The sequence below is a fragment of the Leptonychotes weddellii genome, chromosome 1, assembly GCF_054177405.1.
Source record: "Leptonychotes weddellii isolate Sample4059 chromosome 1, ASM5417740v2, whole genome shotgun sequence".
Taxonomy (NCBI): Eukaryota; Metazoa; Chordata; class Mammalia; order Carnivora; family Phocidae; genus Leptonychotes; species Leptonychotes weddellii.
In genome coordinates this window covers 157,719,670-157,736,657 of record NC_138369.1, presented here as the reverse complement: position 1 = coordinate 157,736,657, position 16,988 = coordinate 157,719,670, and the positions used below count along the sequence as shown (strand labels likewise).

The following is a 16,988-nucleotide window of genomic DNA, read 5'->3' as shown; positions in this document are numbered from 1 at the left end:
GTGTTTAACCTCTTACTCTTTTCTGTTCCAGCCACTGCAGTTCCAATAGAATACCAAAATTACCTTAAATGTTCCCAATGCTTCTGAGCCAGGGGTTTATAGTCACTGTATTTTTGGCCCCAATCACCAACTTTCCTAGAATGTTCCCAATTTTACAACTGGGATTTGGTGACATGAAATCCCCAAACCAGCTTTGTTTAGAGGGGTAACATGAAGTGGTTTTTCCCAATATCTCTTGGGATAAGATAAGGCAAAAAGGAAAGCAGCTTTTTTTTTTTTTTTGAGTGATGACAGCCAGACTAGTCTTTAACTTGGGGAACCAGTGTAAGAAAACATATGGCATCTGCAATACACACACGTGAATTCCTCAACCTGTGTATCTAAACCCTCCTCTCAGTCCACCAAATAGCTGATTCTTGACCCACCCTCTGGCCTAAGCTGAGCATCCTAATAATGCAGCCCCTTCTAGGAATCATGGCTCATAGGAAATAGGCTTGAGTCATCTGCACAAGGATTTCCCAGGTGTTAAGTACAGAAACATGGTGGTTCTAGGCAGAATAATGCTTCCCCAGCCCCCAAAGATGCTATACTTTAATCCCTAGAATTTATGAACATGCTTATTTCACATAGCAAATTTGCTAAGATTGCTGATGGAATGAAGGCTACCAATGAGTAGATTTTAAGACAGGAAAATTATCCTGGATTATCTGAGTGGGCCCAGTATAATCACAAGGGTCTTTTTAAGAAGGAGTCAGAAGGCAGAAAAGTCTGTGTCCCGTTGATCTGAAGTGAGAAAGATTCTATGGGCCACTGACAACTGTGAAAATGAAAGGGAGTAACGAGCCAAGGAACACAGGCAGCCGCTAGAAGCTGCAAAAGGCAAGACAGGGGCCCTAAAGCTGCCAGAAGGAACACAGCCTTGCCTACATCATTTTGGACTTCTGACCTCCAGAGTTGTAAGATAATAAATTTGCATAGTTTTAAGTCACTGAGTTTGTGGCAATTTGTTACAGCAGCAATTGGAAACTAATATAATAGTTTAATGGGGAAGGAGGAGCTAGAAGGAAGGGCTTTTGGTGAGCATGTCCCCTTCGCCCTACAGATACCTGTGAGGAGAGACATAATTAGGAAGAGGGCCAGTGGGGAGTACCCTGGATCTAGGGGTGGTGCCAGTAATACCAGTGGAATGGTTATAAAAACAGAAGGTCAAAACTCACATGTAGGGCGCCTGGGTGGCTCAGTTGGTTAAGCGACTGCCTTCGGCTCAGTCATGATCCTGGAGTCCCTGGATCGAGTCCCGCATCGGGCTCCCTGCTCGGCAGGGAGCCTGCTTCTCCCTCTGACCCTCCCCTCTCTCATGTGCTCTCTCTCTCTGTCTCAAATAAATAAATAAAATCTTAAAAAAAAAAACTCACATGTAAAGCAATAAGCCACTTTATTCAGTTGTCCTTTAGGATCACCTACCTTAAATGGGCCTTCCTCAATGCTCAGCAACTTCACATGTTTCTCTAGCATGCTTACCCATGTCCTCTTGCAACTCTTACCTCCTATCCTCTCCATCAATCTCAAATCCCTCAAATTCACTTTCTCCATGTTCTCCCTTTCCATGCCCTATTGACTCCACTTGCAATCAGATTTCTGTGTCATCACCCCACCAAAATTTATTGAAGTCCAGTAATGATCATGCTAACAAGCTCAAAGTTCATTTTTAAACTGCATCTTAATTGATGCTTCATAAATTTTCACATCAAGGATTAATTACTCCTTAAAATTCTCTCTTCTCTTGACATCCTTCCATGACATCCCCCTGTCTTAATCTGTCTACTTACACTTTGGCTGTTCCTTCTCAGTTTCCTCTGCCAATACTTGCTTTGTCCTGGGCCTTTTTCTTATCTTACTCTATCCTCTCATCTTGAGCGATCTCATCCATCTTCAAATCACCTATATATGCAAATAACTCACAAAAATTAGCTTCCAACCCAGAGCATTCCTCCGACCCCAAGACTTATGGAGTGGAGATGTATCTTATATGGAGTTCTAAAGTCAATAAATAATGCAAATGAAACCATATGCAGCCCAGATTATTATTGAAAATTTCTTCAATATCCCACAAAATGTGGGGGTCTTTTTAAGAGTTCTGATCTAAACACCACAAGCCAACCATCCAGTCCTGTGAATTCAAGGACAATCTAGGGTAGAAGACACGTGAGAGTTATGCATGGCACATGCCTCTTATGTTTTGCATTATTTCATTTGCTTTCAGCCTGGTAAGATTTGATGGGTGAGCTCATAATAGCATGTTCTCTTTGTTGAGTATTTTAAAAACATCTATGTAAGAATTTCTTAGTGCTTCTTACAGGTATTATTTGTATCTGAGGTATTATTTGTATCTGAGTCAAGGTGGCACCTTTTTTTTTTTCCTGATGGCTTTCAACATCTAGTAAAGTGGCCCCTTCTCTAATGTAGTTACTCATCTTATAATGTCTTTAGGTTAGAGCACACAGTGCTAGTTATAGGTTGAAGACCTCACTTAGAGATTCTGAGGATAAATTTTCACTTATTTGCAATTAATAATGAGGCTATCTCTAATCCTTATAGTTTGCTTTGCTTACAAGAAGTGAGATTTTAAATATCTCCGGTTGATCCGGCAGGGACACATAGCAAACGGCATCACCTGCTTCCTAAGTTCTGACATGGGAGGTTTGCCATGACCCTCTCTTACTACCTCTATATACCACTTAGGACGTATTCCTGAGACAGTCAACATGCTCTCTTTGCAGAGGTTTGTTTTGTTTCGTTTTAATTAATTTTGCCTGGAATTGTAGGATTTCAGAGTACGCCTGATCTAGTGTATTTTATAGAGATTGAATAATAGAGGAATCGAAGTTGGGAAACAGTGAGAAGAGATGAAGAGATATCAAGATACTTCTTAGCCTGTATTAAAAAAATCAGCAAAGCGTACGTATTGCATCATGAAATAGAATCATTTGTCCTCATGGAAGGTAATGACAGACAGTTCATTGTGTACCTTGAGTTCCTTGTCTGTTTCTTCGCTGGTTTTCCTGGTAGTCGTGGTTGATCTGGGCTAATTTAACTACCTGGTCTCTGTCAGCCTCTGACAAGTGGAATACAATCACATGAAGTGTGGCCTGGGTGTGGGTACGGTTCTATCCATGGAAGGAACAAAGCTAAGTAAGCCATGGAGGATTAAACCCTTGATCTTGGCATCATTAACACTCTCTCCTAACCTGTTGGGCTACCTAGCCACAGACAAAGACCAGTTGGACTAATAAATCACAACAGCCAGAACAATGTGGTTTGAATTTATTTCTCATTTTTAATACATTGTTTTATAATTTGATTTAAATATTGTAGGATTAATGAAGCCAAAGGCCCATGTTGCTGTCATTCCGAAGAGAGAAAGCAGAGGGGAAAAGTTACGCCACACAACTCCGCACGATCACCAGGCACACAATGGCACCGAGGGCTGTGCTGTCCCTTTGTACAAGACGTGTCAACCTGGCACATTGAGAATAAATCACAGGTGTTGTAAGTAATTTATGTTTAATAAACACCAAAGAGGTTTTGCATTTAAGGAAACCTTCTTGGACCACTTTGAAGGCCCATAACTTTTATGAAACAAACAAACAAACAAAATTACTCCACTTTTTGTTGTTTGTTTGGTTTTGCCAAATTTTCATGCACTGTGCAAAAATGAGGTATGCATGGTACTTCAAATCCTGAAAGTGATTTATTTGCATCCCAACAGCCTATTTCATTCTTATCATGTAAAGAGATCGTTGGAGAGCTTATCTTAACATTATTATCCCGGTGGCTTTAGATGCCTGGAGTACATTCAAAATCCCACTTACTTCCAAGGCCCATTGTAAGTAGCACCTCTTCTAGGAAGCATATCTTAACATTTTAAAATTGACTGCTTTTATACCATTATAATTTGTACTGTCTGCACCTTATATTTTATGGCTTGATTGTATGTAATTATTATTATTGTTACTCTTTATTTTGCCCTGATCATTTCAGTTACCGTAATTGCCTCCCTTATGAAAAGATAAAGCAATAAATTCCATGGGGGAAATGGCAGAGTTAGATATTTCTTTGGTGACTCACACAGCACCAGAAGTAAGTACAGTGTAAGCCTGCTGTAGTTAATTTCAATTGAACGACTCACTCTGTGATCTACGAATGTTGTGGAATTGTTCATCTATAATGTTCTTGTTTTGGTCTCTTTCAATGCCAAATAGGAAGAACACGGACGCTAAGAATATATTATGTGAACTCTACCTAGAAAATATACCTTTCATTATTGTGTAGCCTAATTTTCAGTCCCTTCTTTGACAATAATGTCTTTAAACGCTGTCTCTTTTTGTATTGCCTATAGAATAATGACAAAATGTTGGATGTGATGAGTATTTTCAATACTTTTGAAAACACGTTTTTTTTCATTTTCTAAGGATTTTAATGTGAGCAGTTTCTTTAATAGAGTATAACAGTAGTGCAACTGAAAAACACAAAATCCATTGAGATTTCAGGAGATTCATATCATCTCCAGTGACAATAAACTATAGCCACTCATCCTACATAGGTTAGTGTCCAAAAAGATTACAAAATCAAGTCCACCCTGGTAGTATAGGTAGAGATAGATTCCCTAAAGTTATCCAACCATAACAGAAATTTGATCAGGATAAGGAAATAAAGTAGTAAAAGTAATCGTAGTGATAATAATAATGGTAACAATAGTTAACCTTTACATAGTGCCTGCCATGTGCCTGGCACTTTATATATATTGACTCATTTAATTCTCATAAAAGCTTCATGAGGTAAACACAATAATTATCTCTATTATACAGATTAGGAAATCAAGGCATCAGGTGGTTCAGTGATTTGCTCACCATTATTCACCCAGGTAATCTGGTTCCACAGTCCAGCTCTTAACCAGTGTGCATACTGTATCTCAAAAGGGATGTTGAAAAAAGTGGAATTTTGGCAATTCTGGATGATTTTACCTATTCTATCCTAGGAAGCCACAGTCTCTTGTCTACAACTTTTTCTTAGCAGTTGAACAAATAATATCATTTCTAATGTCTACAATGATGTTGTGTACTCTAGACAGCAGTGGTGTTCACCAGAGGGACAGAAGCATGGTGACAACAACCTGTCCCCCATATACACCACCTTCCTGGAATCTCAAAAAGATAGAGACAGTAAAAGCAAACAAAATAAAACAGTATCTTTATTGCCTTAATACTTGTTTCATTTTCTTACTTATAATATCCAAATATAAATTCTGTTCATTTCTTAAAAGTGAATAACTGAGGGGCGCCTGGGTGGCTCAGTCGTTGAGCGTCTGCCTTCGGCTCGGGTCATGATCCCAGGGTCCTGGGATCGAGCCCCACATCGGGATCCCTGCTCCACGGGAAGCCTGCTTCTCCCTCTCCCACTCCCCCTGCTGTGTTCCCTCTCTCGCTGTGTCTCACTCTGTCAAATAAATAAATAAAATCTTTTTTAAAAAGTGAATAACTGAAATAATGGTATGTCTGCTGCCAACTTTGTGGGATTAAATCTCATAAATTCTCAAGGACTGAACTATTTGTTTAGACTTTCCCTGGAAGCACACCATGTTCTTTATGGATAATAACAAATACTAAAAAAAAAAAAAAAAAAAAACCCTAAAAGAAATTTCAGAGCATTTGATAATCAGGTCATGACATCACCAATTTCAGATATGCTGAGAAGATGAGGAACTTGATATGAACAGATGGGAGAGAGAAAGAAATCTGGGAGCTATTCTGAGGCAGTGTGAGGTGCAATATTGAATATTAATTGTTGCTTCAAGCTCGGGAAATGTTCAAAAACTGGTCGTTAACTACAGCACTGTTTCTCAAAGTGTGGTCTATAGTCCAGCGGAATTATTGTCTGCAAATTTGTTAGAAGTAGAAAATCTCAGGCCCCAGCCCAAACCTGGGGCTGAATCTGAATCTACATTTTGATAAGATCTGCCAGGTGATTCCTATGCACATTAAAATTTGAGAAACACTGAACAAGAGTGCCTCTCTATGCTCAATAACAACATGTTATATCAAACCACTTACATTTAACCTAGCATAATTTTAAGACCCACAACCAGCTGGTAGAAATAGACTAATGGTGATATATTTTTGACAATTTAAATATCACAAAACCATTTTGCAGGCATTTAGCTCACTTAATATCCTCATTCTGTTATAAGAAAATCAGAATATGTTTTTTCATGATGACACTGTTGCTAAGAGGGAAGCTCTAAAGGGGCCAAATACATAGAGGTGGTAATTTACACTTAGATCTTCTAAATCCAAATCCAGGACCTTTCCCATTCGTAAGCAAACCATCTGCAGTTGTCAGAATATTTTTAGGTTGTGTCCTTGGAAATGCTAAAGAGTTGATAGTATTTTTCTAAACCACAACTTATTCCCTGTTAGAGCATTCAGTCTTCCTAAAGGCAGAAAAGGTAATCTCAGTCAAATACAGTAAACTCAGTCACTGACAGGTTTTCTAAACTTTTTCTGGGTACACTCATGATTTCAGGTTAAGGTGGACATTTCAGACTTTCCCCTTCTCCCGAAATGGTGTGAGGTTATGGGGCGGGGGGGCGGTTCTGCTGTGGAGGGGAGGCCATGGTTTCTTCAGTTCTTGGTCTTGACTCCCCACAAAGCTGCCTCTACCCATTTCCCATGCAATGGTGACATTCTTGGGAGGCTGCTGCCCCTCAGCATGTCAGACAAAGGGCAGAGACACAGGTATTGTATCCTTTCAAATTTCATTTAGGACTGACTTTTATTGTTCCTCCTCCCTTTTCAGGACCAACTGGAAAGGTGAGGGTGAAAGGAAGAAGACAGGGTGCAGAAAACTGCTCTCCTCTGCCTCCCCCAGTGTCCAACTCTCTAGCTTCCTCTGTAACCCCTCCCTATTTCTTCCAGCCCAGAGAACTATTATCTCTTCAAAGGCAGGAAAAACTTGATCTTCAGGTATTCTTGTGTGGCTTTTTTTTTTTTTTTTTTTAAAGCTTAAAAGCCAGGAATTTTTTCTCTAGTTTGCATAGTTGCCACTCTCCCTTGAGGCAATGCCTGTGTGAAGTCTACTGGCCTAATTGGAGGAGAGGTGACAGGCTAACATGGAATGAGGTATGGCTATCATCAGTTAATACTGAAAAATATTGTCCTTCCTGGTGTCCTGTAATTCTCATGAGATAATACGTAAGGCCAGAGGTGTTGGATTCTCTAGAATTTAGATCACGGGAAATTAGGCTCACTTCATCTATGTTTGTCTGACAAATCGAAGGTACTGTGTTCAGTTCTTAGCGGTTCTCTTTAAATGTTATTGACAATGTAAGGGATGACATAGGAAAATAATCAGCACGGTAAGGTATTGAGAATGATTTCACTGTGGCCTGATTATAGGAATTATGACCATTTAGCCTAGGAAAAATAAAGATTAAGGGGAAATAAATATTTGAATGTCTATCATATCATGTGGAAAAGAGTAAACATTTGTTGTGTTTTGGTCTAAGGGAAGACTTAGAATCAATGAATTAATTTTGAAAGAATCAAATTTTAGTTCAAATTAAGTACACCAGAGGCAATTCTGCCATTTTCATTTTACTCCTGCATAGAGTAACAGTATAGAAAAACCCCAATTCCTGAGATATCACTTAGAAGAGAAAGCCACCAGGAAGGCAAGCTTCCTGACCCATATTGAATGATAATGTGAAAAAGAAATACACTTTTTATTAAGTAATGTCATTCACTAATATCTTGTAGTTTTTATGTTATCACAGAATACTCTCTCCTAGCTTGATTAATACAGTAAGGAAGAACTTCCAAAGAAAGGAATTCAGCAAAGGACAGAATTTCCCATGCAAAAGTACTACCCTATTTTGGAAATTGTTAAGCAGTAAAGAGTATACATATATTAACAAATGTATTCATAAATTATTTATACATTTATTAAGCTTTATATTTGGTGAGTGCATACACTGCCCCATTTAGTCTACCGTGCCCTGGAGAAAAAGTGGTAGGCAAGATCAGCATGACCTCTCAGTATTGGCCAGCAGATTTGATTAGGTGATTCTCATGTTTGCTTCCCATTCTAATGTTTTTAGTGTCAATTTAATAAATGAGTAGAATATTGCTACCACCACATCCTACGGTATAATGTTCCTGTTGCTATAATATCTAGCTATCCTTATTTTTTCTATATACATGAGAAGAATATGTTTGTATATGTATATGTGCATTTTTGTGTTTAGACAGATATGCTTTTCATTTCTGATAATTCACCTAATGATTGTCAGGAATTGTGAAGAATTTGAGATTTTATCCAACTTGCAAGTTAACAAGTTAGCTTGGATGCTAGCAGAAGACAAGAGACTCCTGGATCAGAAACAAAGGACAGTTTATTATTCACAGCAATAGCTGCAGCCAAAATATCAGCATTTGCCTGAGTCTCAATTCCTACAAGGAGGAATGATGAGGTTCAGATGACATATGCGCATGTAATGGGTTACATTACAGAAAAGGAACCCCAAATTTAGAAAATGTCAGTCTTTCGGAATTGGCTGCAAGCAAGCCTGCCCACACTTTGTCCTAGAGAGAGGCATTAATTCTTTTATAATGGACAATAATGTCTCCCTCTGCTTTGGATGGGGATATATCTCTGTCCCAAGGTGGTTCTGTACATAAACATCTTTGAAAATAGAATCAGAACAAAAGGCTGTCAGTGCTTTTGCTCTCAAGATACATTAGAGGTCCATATAGAATTGTCTTGTAATGAAACCCACTGGATTATAAGCTGCCATGAACCAGAACTAATCCTAATTTTTCATCACCATACTTTCAATTTCTAGCACAGTGCATGAGACTCAGTAAAAGGAGCTATCACTTACTGAGGTCTTATCACATGCCAGGACTTTTCAAACACTGCATGTGTTAACTTAATCCCAGCAACTACCATATGATGGTTACAAATATTATCTGTACTTTACATATGAGAAAGCTGATGCCAAAAATATTTAGCAACTCATTTAAGATATTCTAAAAATAATAGTTAACTCAGCTAATAAGCAACTCAACTAGTAAGTGATGGAACTTAAATAAGCATATCTTGAAGTAGTGGATTGAATGAATGGATGGATAAATAAGTCTGGGACAGAAAAGCGTCTGCAAATATATGCATCAAATTATGTACCAGGTTGCAATTTTGAGTTTGAACCCGGTGCAGTTCTGTCCCAGACCTCACATACTACTGAAACCAGACTAAAATCAGAGGCTAATGCGTATTGTTATAGTATCTACTGATTTCTGTAACTGCAATCTGCTCAGAGACTCTGTGTGTAAGTCCGTACTGCAGCATGTCTAATTGAAGCTTTATTGTCTAGGTTTCATTTGCCTGACTTGGCGAAACTTCATGGTAAAAGACGAATTCTCTCTGAAAAAAATATGAGAATTTATTTCATACTTATTGTTCTTAGCAATATGTTCATTGGCAGAACATTAAAAACAAGTAGAATTGCTCGGCTTTATTAGCTGTGGAATAAATGTACAATGGAAAAACTAGCTCATGACTGAAACGCAGAAAAGTCATTTTTGTGCTATGTTGCTATCCCTGGATATAGACAGGACTGTAGCTACACAAAGTACATACCACATTGTGTCTTGATTTTTGTTTTTCAAAAAACGCAATCTGTTTATTTCTAATCTTCTTCTTTATAGAGTTCTCTCTTCTGTCCATCTGTAAGCATAAATTGACATGTCCTGGGGTAGAAAGAGAATAAAACTATGTATTCCTGCATATCAACAGGATATATATGTGGACAGCATGGTGGAAAAGGGGAGGGAAATGTTCAGAAAATTAGGAAAAAATGTACCTGTAATTCAGTATTACAACGTAGAATCATTGTCACATTAATTTGTATATTTTCTTCCAATATTTGCTTTAAGTATTCATCAATGAATTCCCACAATATTTATCGAGCACCTACTATGTGCCAGATACAGTTTAAGATGCCAAGGATTTGGGGTATACAAAATGGAATAGACAACTATTCCTTCTGCACATTCTAGAAAGGGCTTTTTTAGATGGTATACATCAAATTTTGAAAACTACTTTTTAAACATATAAACAAATGTTTAAATGTTCCTCTTTGGTTTTTATAACCATAATCTTTAAGGACTGAATTATCTTCCCTGAACAGCTAATGACAAACTATTTTGGGGAGGTTGTTATAGTTTCTTGGTTTCTTTTTTCTCTTCTTTTGTTTTTTAGCAAATAACCCCATAATGAACATTTTGACAGATCGATTTTTCCTCCGTATTTTGTAGAAATATATATATATTCTTTCAACACATATTTCCCCTGGACTTCTGCATGCTGCCTTTGGACCCTGTTCTGCTCTCGTTTTGTGCAAGGGTCACATTTAACACATTGACATTTCTGCCAACAGAATTGTCATTCAATGACTTCAGAGGTAGCAAAGAGTGATGCTTCTGAAATCTCCTTCATCCATAGCTGATAGTTGACATTTCAAGGTTAAAGTTCCATCTTTGTTCTCTTTTAAAATACACATACCACTAAAATACTAATATTCTGCAAATCTATAATCATCCACACCTTTCTAAGAACAAATAAGAAGAAGGCAGCCTTGATAGGGTAGAAGAAGGTGGCAGGAGGCCAATGGCGAACACTGTATCCTATGCATAAAATGCAGGCAAGTAAATTTCTGTGTGTGTGCGTGTGTATGTTACTGCTTATTTCATCATTACTGTGAAGTACCTAGTATGGGATTACCTGACATTAGAGAATTCTGTCCAAGTGTAAGCATGTGAGTAGTTGGCTGGGTAAAGGGAACAGGTGTAACTCTCATTAGCACAACATTTTTGTTGTCTGAAGTCAATAAATAGGAGTGATTTTTACATATCGTCAGACTGTTAAAATGCTTAAGGGGAAGAAAAAGCTGGGAATGGGGTAGGTTCACAGATTGTTATAACTGTAACGTCAGTATAGTTATTTCATTTTCATCTTCAGATGAAGGACCTGAGAACAAAGAAACTGAGAAACTTGACCAAGTCATAAAAATAGTACAATATTTCTAATCTAGTATTCTTTCAGCTCTAGCTTGCTGCCTCCATACCAGGGTGAGCATTTGGACATTTTATAGTGGCTGTTGAAAAATTCTACAGTCTTTCGTCTTTTTGGAGTAAAGAGGAAATCAGTAAATGCTTTTCTTTATTTTTTCCTTTTGACCTGGGATTTTAATACTTTTTTTCTAAACTGCTTCATGAATATACTTAATATAAATATGCAACAGGATGGGAAAAGAAGAGGAATAAAGGAAAACAGCAGAATGAAACAATTTAAAAGGAATGTGAATTAAGTCTTTCTTTAATTTGTAACAATATATAAAGCTTCAACTTGTGTTTTTGATATGAAAATTCAGAACATTGCATTACATTGACAGGAGTCATTCAATCTCTCCTTTGGGGGTCCTGCTTCCAGGGGTTAAAATGAAGCATCTCCCTTTCCGGGTTATAAGAATTAGGCCAGGCATGAACTTTAGGTTTCTTAAGGCAAAGTTCTGTCTGTCCTTAAGGCAAGCTAAATAATTGTTTTTAATGCTAATGGATTTTGGTTCTGTTCTAACAGATGATCATGCTCTTCTCCAAGAGTCTGATAGTCCTATTATGAGAGAAAAAAGGAGCAGAAAAACAATGTGTGTATTTATTTATGAGAGAGTGAAAGAGTGTGGGTGAAAATTCTTGGGGATACTGGGAAGTTGGGAAGACTCATTAGAGGAGTGCAGAAACCAAAGGTCAAATGCCTCTAAGCATGGTCTTCTAAGTGGATCTGCTTTCAGAAATTCCTGGAGCAAGGATGTAGGGACAAAGACCTAAAGGAAGGCTAGTCTAATACTCAGGAGCTATGCTAGACAAGGAACCCACCTTCAGCCATCTGTCATCATTACATGATGGAAATACCTCCCTTGCCTGTTGTCAACTTAAGCTTGGAGTGATTGAGAGCAATGATGCACACATCACTCCAGTCTTCCCAGGTAACCTTATTTGATTGTTCCATGAGGTTGACTGCCCACATATTCCCAGGATATCTGTATGCTGATGGATTATAAATCATTTATTACTGAGAAGAAATGTGAGTCTGTATTTGCGGGCAGAATGGAACATACCAAACAGGACTGGAGGCCCTTAAATATATCTCATTACTCACTTTTTGTGAAAGTTGATCTTTTTTTTTTTGCTATTGATTTTTTTGAGAGGATAGATGAATATTTGGATAAAAGTATATACTTGATGACTCTATATGTCTTTCTTATCAACTCCTTTGGTCCTCAAAGCATTTGTGATTTAGGAAGTGAGAAATATAATATAGTGCCTTTCTAATGTACACACTATTAGGTAAGAAGTGGCTGGCAATATTTCTTATTAAAGCTGCCTCAGGAATGTTTAATAGACAGGAAGTGTCATGATGCTGCATCAATAGCAAATCCAGTTTAGATTCAGTTTTCAAACAGAACAAGATTCTTCCCACCAAAATCTTACACAAGATTATAGACACAAGATAGAGAAGCCAGAGTATAAAATGCATCCCCTCTGACTGTCTACTGTCTTTAGTAATCAAGAGAGTAGAACTGATGATGTCAACCTCATGGAGCAATCAAATAAAGTTACCTGGGAAGACTGGAGTGATGTGTGCATCATTGCTCTCAATGATGGTAGAGTAATGATACTCTGCTATCTTGAGGTTCACAAGGAAAGATTAAGAAATATGACTTGCAATAAGCTCTTTATGTAAAAAGATCCTTAGTAGATCAGACCGCATGAGAATGTCTAATACCTCACAGTACAAGTGTCTAACACATAACGATCCTTGATAAATCTAACCTCCCATCACCCTCCCAGAAAATACCCATAGGCAAACAATGTGATTTGGTTTTGTTTTAAAATATTTAGTCAAAACTTAATCTGGCTATTTATCTTAATTCACCAGTTCTTCAACTGAATTACTTTAATCATGCAAGACTACTCTGGACAGAAACAAAAATTTAAATTATTTAGCCCCATGCTATTATAGCTTATTTTTTTACTATTTACTGGATCATTAGTGGAAATAACAAAGTAATCCCTTCCTTCTTTTTCTGTATTGACTATGCTATCTTGAAGTGAGAAGCAGAGAGAGAGAAAGAGAGAGAGGAGAGAGAGATTATATTTCATTCTTTTTTCTCCACTCATCTTTCTGGACAATTATTCATTCTTGAATAATGCATTTCAGTTGAATTTGCACATGTTTACATGATTTATAAACTGCCAGAACACAGTTTTGTGCAACTAACAAATTAAAATATTATGCCCATAAAAATGTACATTCCTTATTTAGATTATGCAGTATTTCTTAGGGAATGGGAATGACTCAAAAGCATTTCATAATTCTTTATTGAGGCCTACTTCTCTTGTAAAACATATAAGCCATAAACTCCAAGATAGGCATTATATATTGAAGGTTATTTCCTCAAAATAAAAATTAAAATTAAATTTGTTATTTGTAAAATTTAATATTTAGTTGTAATTATCAGAAGCTGTATCTAAATTTATGAATTAGTGCCCTCCCCCAAAGACTATATATAAATGCATAGTTAAGTTGCTCAGTCTCTATTAATTTGGTTACATATTTTTTAGGTATGAATTAGTCTTTAAGTGTGTATTAAGCAATTTAAGTATGAAGTTATAATTTATGAAGTAAATATGGTTCCCTTTTAACTCATGTATATTAAGGCATAATTTATGCAAAATAAAATTTTTCTTTTTAGGGATATATTTGACAAACATATATAGTTGTGTAACCACCATCACAGTTAAAATATAGAATATTCCTGTTGTCCTTCCAAAATTCCCTTGTTTCTGGGGTGCCTGGGTGGCTCAGTTGTTGAGTGTCTGCCTTTGGCTCAGGTCATGATCCCAGGCTCCTGGGATCGAGCCCTGAATCGGTCTCCCCACTCAGCGGGAAGCCTACTTCTCCCTTTCCCACTCCGCCTGCTTGTGTTCCCTCTCTCGCTGTGTCTCTCTCTGTCAAATAAATAAATAAAATCTTTTTTTTTTTATTTATTTATTTGAGAGAGAGAATGAGAGAGAGAGAGAGAGGGCACATGAGAGGGGGGAGGGTCAGAGGGAGAAGCAGGCTCCTCGCTGAGCAGGGAGCCCGATGCGGGACTCGATCTCGGGACTCCAGGATCATGACCTGAGCCGAAGGCAGTTGCTTAACCAACTGAGCCACCCAGGCGCCCTAAATAAATAAAATCTTAAAAAAAAAAAATTCCCTTGTTTCTACTTGTAGTTAATATTCCCTCCCCCCACCAGTCTCTGCCAACCACCGCTCTGCTTTCTAAGCTTTGTCTTTTTCAGAATGTCATAGAAATGAAATAATGTGGTCTGTAACCATTAAATCTGGTTTCTTTCACTTAGTATAATATCTTTGATATTCATCCATGTTGTTGCATGTATCACTGGTAAGTAGTTTGCTGATATTTTTTTTTTATTCCTGGGCATTATTTTATTGCATGGATGTACCACAATATGTTTTTCCATTCACTAGTTGATACACATTTTGATTGTTTCTATTCTTGATGATCATTGTGAATAAATATTTATTTACTGCCCTTCCCTATAAGATTATATTTTTCTCCTTTCAGTATCAAAGTTCTCCAATAAAATCTGAACAAAAGGACTTGTGCAGCTTCTCAGTAAAAGCTTTAAGGATCAATGCATGATTCTTCTTCATACTTTTCCCTCTACCACATAAACTGCATGTCCTCAATAGGGCTGCTCCTGAGCCCAGACCGAGAGAGAAGACATTTGCAGCAGAGAGCCACAGTCAACCCACCACCTACCTGTAACCTGTGAGATGAACATTTGCTGTTGCACACAACAGAGGCTTTGAGTTTATTACCTCAGCATAACCTAAGAAAAACTGACTGGTAAACCTTGGAAATGGCTTCTTTCTACCTTTCTTAGTTAAGAAATTGCAGTATTTGAAATCCACTTCCTTGAACTTCTTCTTCACTCCCTTGAGCCTAACACAGGACTGCCGTTCATTTCCAACCTCACTCTTTACTTCTTCATTATTATTTTCACTGGGTTGTCTTCCTGCTGCCATTCCCTCCAAAACTAAGTCTTTAAATCACACCTTTACATCTTCATACTAATGTGCTATATTGATGTTTAACTAGTCTCATGGCTTCGAATCTATAATCTCTTAGCCTAGATGATATATTCATGGTATTATACAAATCTTGAAAGAAAACCCAATACTCTCTTAATATTCTGTTTCTACTAAAAACCTTCAGTAACGACTCATTAATTATAGGGTTAATCTGGCCATCTCATCTTTGTTTACAAGGTACTTTTTGTTGGTTCTTGAATTCCTTCCTCTGTCACTTCCACCATTACAAACATCTTCTGATACTCCATTGAATGAACCTCTCTTCCAATCACACACGCATACCCCCTGGTTCAGGATTTGCAGCAGATATTTTTATCCCCTTTGTGCCCTGTTCTTTCTCATCATTTAACATTCTCCAAGACATCTTTAATTCCATTACTGTAGGGAAAACTTTCTGTTGATTCCACTCAGAGTTACAATTAGGTCCTCCAAGCTGTGCTCCACAAAACAACCAGAATGTTTTAAAACACATTGTCTATCCTTTCTCTCCATCCTACTTAAATTATTTCATAGGCAGTTAGGATAAATACTGAAATCTTGAGAACTAGGTGGGTTGGCCCCTCCCTACATTTTTAGCCTCTTCCCTTCCCTCTCTAGCCTTCTGGCTGCACTGATTCTCTTTTTGTTCCATTGAACATCCTGCTCCCTCCCACTGTGGGATCTTTGTGCTTGCTATTCTCTCTGCCTAGAATGGTGTTCTTTTATCTCTCTCTTCTAGTTAACTCCTTCTTATCCTTCAGATCTCAACTGTGTTGTTATTTCTTCAGAGAAGCTTTCCCTGACTTCTCCAAGGAGGTCCAAACTTCTTAATATATGCTTTAATTATAGTACCATTTACCTACCCCTCCTCAAGGTACTTACAACAGTTATAATTTCACATTTATTTGTGTGATTATTACATCATCTACCTGTTTGGGCTTCAGCATTGTAGACCCATATCATCCATGGAACAATACCTGGGACATTATTTGCTGGATGTTGCTCAAAGACTGGCAGCACATGGTATGTGGAGCCTTCACTCAGTCAGTATCTATACCCTACTGATTTGGAGTCTTATATTGACTTGTAATTTAGATCTATATCACAATGTATTGGCATTTTTTTCTTGTTTTCATGTCTTGTCACTGTACCAACAAACACAGGAACCTAGTAAGTTCTATGCTATTAGCTGAATAAATGAATAATTTCTACCTATTCTCAAAAATGAATACTATTAGACTGAAGGTTAGTCGATGGAACAAAATTGACATCAATATGCAGCCACTTCCAAAAATTTTAGTCCATGGTTTCATTTACATATTCAAACAAAACTGTTTAAATAAAACCACTGAATGAATGCCTACTATCATCAGCACTATGATTAAGGTTGCCAGATAAAATTTCAACCATGAATAATTTTTTTAGTGTATGTATGTTCCCAATATTGCATAGGACAGAATTATATTAAAATTTACCTGTAGTTTATCTGAAACTCAAGTTTAGTGGGGAATCCCTTACTTATATTTGCTTAGTCTGGCAACTCTAATAATAATACTCCTTGAAATGATATTGGTTAGTCTCCACTGAGTGCTGATCATTAATCACACAGAGCATCAAGTGCTACCTATTGATGATTTCATTTCATTTTTACAACCAAATGAGTAGGTCCTATGAACATCTACTTTGAACACATGGAGAAACTAAGGCATAGAATAAAGAACTTGCTCAGT

The 16,988-nt window shown here is 37.4% G+C and overlaps 1 long non-coding RNA gene across 1 annotated transcript in view; it reads left to right on the top strand.

Moving 5' to 3' along the window:
• The window catches only part of LOC145716197 (uncharacterized), a 63,980-nt gene that overhangs the window by 5,161 nt on the left and 41,831 nt on the right, over positions 1-16,988 (top strand). Inside the window, exon 2 of the long non-coding RNA XR_014138700.1 lies at positions 3,376-3,549. This is a non-coding gene — a long non-coding RNA (uncharacterized LOC145716197). The remainder of the gene's footprint in view (positions 1-3,375; positions 3,550-16,988) is intronic.